The following is an 8,393-nucleotide window of genomic DNA, read 5'->3' as shown; positions in this document are numbered from 1 at the left end:
AGAAGGTCTTTACCTAGTTACCATAGTTTTGGTAGTGAGTCGGCTAGATAGTCAGCTAACTGATGGAAACGTTTAACCAGCAGCAAAACAACCACAAACAACCATGCGGGTCCCACAGTAAAATCTTTGTGCAGTAATTGACAGTCAATAGTGTGTCTAGCAGAAACATTAACAAACAAAATAATAAATAATAGATAGCACTGTTATTACACTGGGATACTAAAGATTTTTAACTTAATGACATAACAGGTACTACAACGATTCCGTTCTGCGAGTTCGCTTTGGCTTCCGCTTTAAGACGTGTTGGACAAGGGCGTGGCTTTCGCGGTACGAATGGGCCGGGTTGGATGTGGGCGGGGTTGGATGTCCAACCCCGCCCTCCTGCAGGATGCAGCCAGACATACTTGAAGAAATTAGCCGTGGTAGATAAAGATCCTGACTTGTCGCACGCAATCACAATGTAGCGAGTAACGGTAAGCGTCCGTTCAAATGTAGTGGAGTAAAGAGTACATATATTCAGTCACAAATGTAGTGGAGTAGAGAGTAAAAGTTGCTTATATTTTTGATACTCAGTACAAGTACAAAGTAGCCAAAAAAATACTTAAGTACAGTAACGAAGTCCATTTACTCAAGTACTTTACACCACTGGAGATAAGGTACACTAGGTCAAACCACCCAGACTGTCCAGTGCAGAAAATACAATACATATACACAGTGTAACAGAACAGCAAAGGAATGAGAATGAATTAGACATTCCAGAACTGGAGGAAATATTTCGCCCCATTCTTAAAGAATACCTCTTCATAAGAATGCAGTCATTGTGAATGTTGTATATACCTTCTAATCAGAAGTACAATTGCAAAAAAGTATAACAAAAAGTTTAACAATATCTATTAAACTGCCAAACATCTTCTCTGTAATAACTTGTATGTCAAATATAATAGGTAAAATAAGTGTTGAATCTATTTTTGTATGCTATCCATCCATCCATTTTCTGCCACTTATCCAAGGTTTGGTCGCAGGAGCAGCAATATAAGCAGGCATATCCAGACCTCCCTTTCACTAGCCAGCTCCTCCAGTGGAATACCAAGGCATTCCCAGGCCAGACAAGAGATATAATCTCTCCATCGTGTCCTACTTCTGCCCCTGGGCCTCCTCCCAGTTGGACATACCTGAAACACCTCCCCGGGGTACTGTCCAGGATGCATCCTAGACAGATGCCCAAACCACTTCAGCTGGCTCCATTCGATGCAGAGGACCAGTTCATTAGTGTTAGTTTCTTCACCTATGACTTGTTGCCCTGTGCCCTCGTTCAATGGCTGTCTTTGATGATTCTCAGCTGCCTTTTGTTAGTCCTTATCATTGTATTTAAGTGCCTGCCTTTGTTCATTTCCTCAGCTGGTCATTGTCTTAGATGTTAATCTGTGTTTGAGACTCTGCCTGCTACTGTGTTACCCTGTTTGGTTACTTTATGATTTTTATAGTTAGTTCTTGTTTTCCCCATTTGTTTTTTGATCCAACATGGTCCTTTTCATTTGTGCCCTTCCAAGTGTGTTCTGTTTTGTTAATAAACCCATTTTGTGTTGGAGCCACTAGTGGATCGTGACCTTTTTTGCCATAACACCGGCACATGTGAAATTCACTTCATGTTCTCTGCGAGATAAAATCTGGAAAGTCTGCTGAACATATGAAAAAACAGAAGCTTAAAATTTTTAAAACCTCATGGAAGGTGACAAAGATACTAGACAGAAACTGCGGCCTTTTGTTGAAAAGGCAAAAAAGAAGGGAAGAGGGCAGGTTTTCAGGGTTCTGTGGTTTTCATTGATGGTAAAAAATTGTCAATCAAAGACATATTTGATGCTTAAGTTCTCCGGTTTCTGTTATACTTTTAAGAAGTGTTATCTTTATCTGAACTGGTATTTAGAGAACAGGAGGTAATATAGGTTCTCTTCCTATGCAGGATCCTCTCTTATTTTCTTAGTCAGCTTATTTTATTTTAATTATTTCTGTTTGTTTGTTTTAATTTTTTTATGCATTTGTTTTATTCGTCTTCCTCTCTTTAATCATTCTGATTGGGTTAAGTTATCTGTTGGTTAAAAACTCGCTCCGAACTCACCCGTCCCGTGGAAAAAAGAAAAAAAAAACAGGGGGGGCAATACAGAAACAACGATCGTAATGATAACAGACATTAATCACCATGGGGAGAGGGGGAGAGAAAAAAAAAATAGGAAAAAAAGAAATCAAAGGTATACAGAAATAATAACACTAATAATGTTGGTGGGATGGAAAAAATTAAGTGTAGGGGAATACAGAATACAAACAACCATAAGAAACATAACACTCATTACAAGGACATCAAACAACAAAAATTATAACATCATCAGTAATAATAATAACAATAATTAATAATGTTACAAATAGGTATTATACACTCACCTAAAGGATTATTAGGAACACCATACTAATACGGTGTTTGACCCCCTTTCGTCTTCAGAACTGCCTTAATTCTACGTGGCATTGATTCAACAAGGTGCTGAAAGCATTCTTTAGAAATGTTGGCCCATATTGATAGGATAGCATCTTGCAGTTGATGGAGATTTGTGGGATGCACATCCAGGGCACGAAGCTCCCGTTCCACCACATCCCAAAGATGCTCTATTGGGTTGAGATCTGGTGACTGTGGGGGCCATTTTAGTACAGTGAACTCATTGTCATGTTCAAGAAACCAATTTGAAATGATTCGAGCTTTGTGACATGGTGCATTATCCTGCTGGAAGTAGCCATCAGAGGATGGGTACATGGTGGTCATAAAGGGATGGACATGGTCAGAAACAATGCTCAGGTAGGCCGTGGCATTTAAACGATGCCCAATTGGCACTAAGGGGCCTAAAGTGTGCCAAGAAAACATCCCCCACACCATTACACCACCACCACCAGCCTGCACAGTGGAAAAAAGGCATGATGGATCCATGTTCTCATTCTGTTTACGCCAAATTCTGACTCTACCATTTGAATGTCTCCACAGAAATCGAGACTCATCAGACCAGGCAACATTTTTCCAGTCTTCAACTGTCCAATTTTGGTGAGCTCGTGCAAATTGTAGCCTCTTTTTCCTATTTGTAGTGGAGATGAGTGGTACCCGGTAGGGTCTTCTGCTGTTGTAGCCCATCCGCCTCAAGGTTGTGCGTGTTGTGGCTTCACAAATGCTTTGCTGCATACCTCGGTTGTAACGAGTGGTTATCTCAGTCAAAGTTGCTCTTCTATCAGCTTGAATCAGTCGGCCCATTCTCCTCTGACCTCTAGCATCAACAAGGCATTTTCGCCCACAGGACTGCCGCATACTGGATGTTTTTCCCTTTGCACACCATTCTTTGTAAACCCTAGAAATGGTTGTGCGTGAAAATCCCAGTAACTGAGCAGATTGTGAAATACTCAGACCGGCCCGTCTGGCACCAACAACCATGCCTCGCTCAAAATTGCTTAAATCACCTTTCTTTCCCATTCTGACATTCAGTTTGGAGTTCAGGAGATTGTCTTGACCAGGACCACACCCCTAAATGCATTGAAGCAACTGCCATGTGATTGGTTGATTAGATAATTGCATTAATGAGAAATTGGTATAACAGTTTGTCTCTGTTTTATGGTTAGAAAGGGTTAGGTTAGTGATTGTCTTTTGTTTTATTATTCATTTGGGTTAGGAAATTTTTCGTTGGTACACGTGTAGGTAGTTCACTGGGTTTTGTTTATTTTGTTGGCCTTTGCCACTCCTGAAGTTCACCCTGATGTTCACTTATCCCACATTTCCCAAAAATATATATCTATCCCTGTTAATATCATCAGCCTGGGTGTTACTTATTTTTGACCTCCATAACCTCTACCTCGCCACTCTATGTTCCCTACTATTATCGCTGCTTACGCCCTGACCCTAGATCGTGACGTAACACCGCTAGGCAGTAGGCGACGCCTCAGCACCACATCAGCCACGATCTCCAACAGGCCTGACCCTATTGGCTCTCTGACGGTTTCGATTTGTCCAGGGATGGGGCTCCCGAAGGCTTTCCCCCATCCCCTTCATGGTGTGTGCAGCCTTCCTGCGGGTGGCTGCAACAGAGCTACTCCTGCAGAGAGCAGAAAAATATCATGCTTGTTTAACTCTCTGGGACCGCCGGCGGGACCTGACAGAAATTTCTCCAAACCGTTTGAATAACTCTGCGAGTTTTTGTCATATACACATTTTAAAACCCTCAGAAACCTTGGATGGTCTACTTTTCAAATACTGTATATATAGGTAGAAACTAAATATATTTTTACAGCTTCGTGATACGAATAGAAAGAACAAGAGTATCTGACTTAAGCGTCTGCGTCTCGAAGCAGATCTGATTGCCTTCCCACTTGCAAATCGCGCTATTCACATGATAACATGATAATCCGACAGTTAGTATTGGGTAGAGAAATATGTGAATATGCCCATTGTGACCAAAATAAACAAGAGCACATGTCTGGGTAGTGTTTACACTGATCGACTACAATATGGCACACAGATACAGCTCTGCCACTGAAGCTTTGCGCCAATGTTGCCATTTTCAGCAGTGAATCTCATCCCTGTGTCCATGGCTCAGTGGGCTAAGCCTGTGTGCCTGTAATCACACGATTGCCGGTTCAAACCCAGCCTATTTAGAACGTGAATAGCGATCATCAGCTGAGACCAATATTACACACCCCCGATGCAAGTAAAACAAAGAAAGGTGACACGATTTGCCTATTTAACCTAATTTAAAAAACTTTAATACTTCCGACAATTGAAGTTTTGAAGAGAAGACCGATTACGGATTTAGTCAGTGTTTTTTTCATGATTGTACAGCGAGATTTCAGCGAGATATACAGTAAACTGAAATACACGAGAAAGATACGCGGTCGATGATGCCCTCGTCCCCAGAACGTTAGTAATAGTCACTGCATCATATTTATTGTTTTCTATATTTATATGGTCACAGTTTTTCATTTTCCATCTACCAATAAACTGTGAAAGGGATTTTATTGTTGCTACTTTTCTTGTGTTTCAAACTGCCTTTCCAAAGTGATGGGTGTGGGGTCAGTGACATTCCAGACTGATGGGCCATTAACAGTATGCAGGATACTTCAGGATAAGGGGATTAAATGCATGGCTAAAATGGTGGTGTAGGAAAGAGGGGTTCAGGTTTATGGGGCACTGGAAGACCTTCTGAAACAGGTGGGACCTGTTCAAGCCGGACGGGTTGCATCTGAACCATAGGGGAACCAGTGTATTGGGGAGGCGTATGTGCAGAATAGTTGAGGAATGTTTAAACTAGGGACTGGGGGCGCAGGGAGGTCAGTTAAGAATTTATGTGGGGAGAGACGGAAAGCCCAAATAAATATTAAAAGTAGACACTGTAAAAGGCCTACCATTAGTGGTCTGTATTTGAATGCTAGGAGTATTAGAAGCAAAATTAATGACTTAGAGGCTTTAATTTCTTCAGACAATTACGACATTATAGGAATAACTGAAACATGGATGAGTTGACAATGATGGTGATGAATATAATATGGATGGTTATACGTTGTTCCGTAGAGACCGTATAGGCAAGAAGTGAGGTGGTGTTGCAGTATACGTAAAAGAAAACTTGCAGGCAAGGGAACTTGATGCTAAAGATTCAAATGGCCTAATTGTTGGGGTTTGTTATAGAGCACCTAACGTAGCTGTAGAGTTCAGCAGAATGTTATATGATGATATCAGGATTATGACTAATAAAATGATGTGGTGGTTATGGGTGATTTTAATTTACCTGGGATACAGTGGGACACAGTATCTGGCTCTTCTGTAAATGAACTTGAGATGGTGGAATTAGTACAGGATTGTTTTTTTACTCAGTTTGTTAATACACCTACCAGGGGAGAAGCCCTTCTTGATCTTGTTTTCTCTAATAACCAGGATAGGATTGGAAAATTAGAGATTTTAGACCTATTGTACGGTAGTGATCATAACATGGTTAAATTCGAGGTTAATTTCAGTGTCCGAAGAGCAAAGTCGAAATTAAAAGTATACAATGTTAGGAAGGCTAACTTTAATGGAATGAGATGGAAATTAGAAACTGTAAACTGGACAGAGTTAAATAGCAAAACAGTTGAAAAGGCATGGGAATTTTTTAAAAGCACATTGTTGCAAGTGCAAGAGGACTTCATACCTGTTTCCAGCAAAACTAAATCTAGGAAACGACAACCAAGGTGGTTTACTAAGGAAATTAAGAATAAAGTCAAGAGGAAAAGGGCTCTGTTCCACAATTGGAAAATAACTAATGATTTCAAAATTAAGCAGGAGTATCTAAGTCTACAGGCAGAGTTAAAAAATAACATTAGGCTATCCAAGAGGGATGTAGAAAGAAAAATTGCATTGGAGGCTAAGGATGACAGTAAAGGTTTCTTCCAATATTTTAACTCCAAAAGAGCTCTAAAAGCTGAAATCACTAATTTGCAGGATAGTAAGGGCCTTATAATTGATAAAGAAATTGATATAGTAAATTGAAGAATTTATGCCTCTGCTGCCTACAAGACAATTACCTCCACCACCGGCAACTACCCTCCAACCTGCCTGCCCTTGGCTCAACACGATGCCTCGCCATCCTTCCCTGCGGCTGTGCCTCTATTAATCCTGCCATCGTGCATCAAGCACCACGTGCCTGCACCGGTCGGCCGCTGCATTGAGACATATATTTCAACCCCTGTATTAGCTTAGTCATTTCATCTTGTTTGTTTGACTCATCTGCCGGCCCCTGGAGGATGGGCTTCCCCTTTGGGTCTGGTTCCTCCCAAGGTTTCTTCCTCTTAGGGAGTTTTTCCTTGCCACCGTTGCCTTTGGCTTATTCAATGGGGGGTCCTTACGTGGCAGAAATGTAAAGCGCATTGAGACAATGTAATGTTGTGATAATGCACTATATAAATAAAATTGAATTGAATATAGTAAATGAGTTTAATGATTATTTTTCACGGGTGTTCACAGTAGAGAACACAAGTAACTTACCACCAATTAATACGAATACAGCATCGTCTATGACCAATATATGTATAACTGAGGTGGATGTGATACTAAGCCTAGCTAAACTCAAAATAAATAAATCGCAGGGCCCTGATGGCATCTTACCTATAGTCTTAAAAGAGATGAGGGATATTATTAGCCAACCTTTAACTTTAATATTCCAGAAATCGTTATCTGTGGGTGTGGTACCATCAGATTGGAAGCATGCTAATTTAACACCCATATTCAAAAAAGGGGATAGAAGTAATCCAGCAAACTATAGGCCAATCAGTTTAACTAGCATTACTGAAAAAATAATGGAAGCTATAATTCAAGTGAAAATGGTAGATTACCTAGATGCAAATAACATTATAAAGGATAGCCAACATGGATTTAGGAGAGGTAGATCCTGCTTAACGAATCTACTTGAGTTCTTTGAGGAAGCTACAAGTGAAATTGATCACAAAAAGGCCTATGATGTGATTTACTTAGATTTCCAGAAGGCCTTTGATGTTGTCCCCCACAAACGGCTCTTGCTAAAGCTTAAAGCTGCAGGGATTTTAGGAACTGTGGCAGCTTGGATCGAAAACTGGCTAACTGACAGGAAGCAGCGAGTAGTTATTAGAGGCACAATGTCACAGTGGGCCTCCATTCATAGTGGGGTACCGCAGGGTTCAATTTTAGGACCACTATTGTTCCTAATTTACATTAATGATATTGACACAAATACATACAGTAAACTGGTTAAATTTGCAGACGACACCAAGGTGGGCGGTGTAGCAGATAGTGATCTAGCAGCAGAGAGGCTTCAACGGGATCTGGATTTAATTAGCGAATGGGCTGATACTTGGCAGATGAAATTTAACACAGATAAATGTAAGGTAATCCATGCAGGGAGCAGAAATATAAAGTACAGATATTTTATGGGTTCCACTGAAATAAAGGTAGCTGATTACGAGAAAGATCTCGGTATGTATGTTGATGCTTCCATGTCCCACTCTCGCCAGTGTGGGGAAGCAATAAAAAAGGCTAACAGAATGTTGGGTTATATCTCTAGGTGTGTGGAGTTTAAGTCAAGGGAGGTGATGTTGCACTTATATAATTCCTTGGTAAGACCCCACCTAGAATACTGTGTGCAGGTTTGGTCACCATACCTCAAGAAGAACATTGCTGCCTTAGAAAAGGTGCAACGAAGAGCTACGAGAATGATTCCTGGTCTTAGAGGAATGTCTTATGAGGAGAGGTTAGCGAAACTGAATCTGTTTAGCCTTGAGCAAAGGAGACTAAGGGGGGATATGATTCAGGTCTATAAGATTCTAACGGGTCTGGATGCTGTTCAGCCAAATGACTATTTCAACATTAG

This window comes from Paramormyrops kingsleyae, chromosome 16, assembly GCF_048594095.1.
Source record: "Paramormyrops kingsleyae isolate MSU_618 chromosome 16, PKINGS_0.4, whole genome shotgun sequence".
Classification (NCBI taxonomy): domain Eukaryota; kingdom Metazoa; phylum Chordata; class Actinopteri; order Osteoglossiformes; family Mormyridae; genus Paramormyrops; species Paramormyrops kingsleyae.
This window is presented reverse-complemented; position numbering follows the sequence as displayed.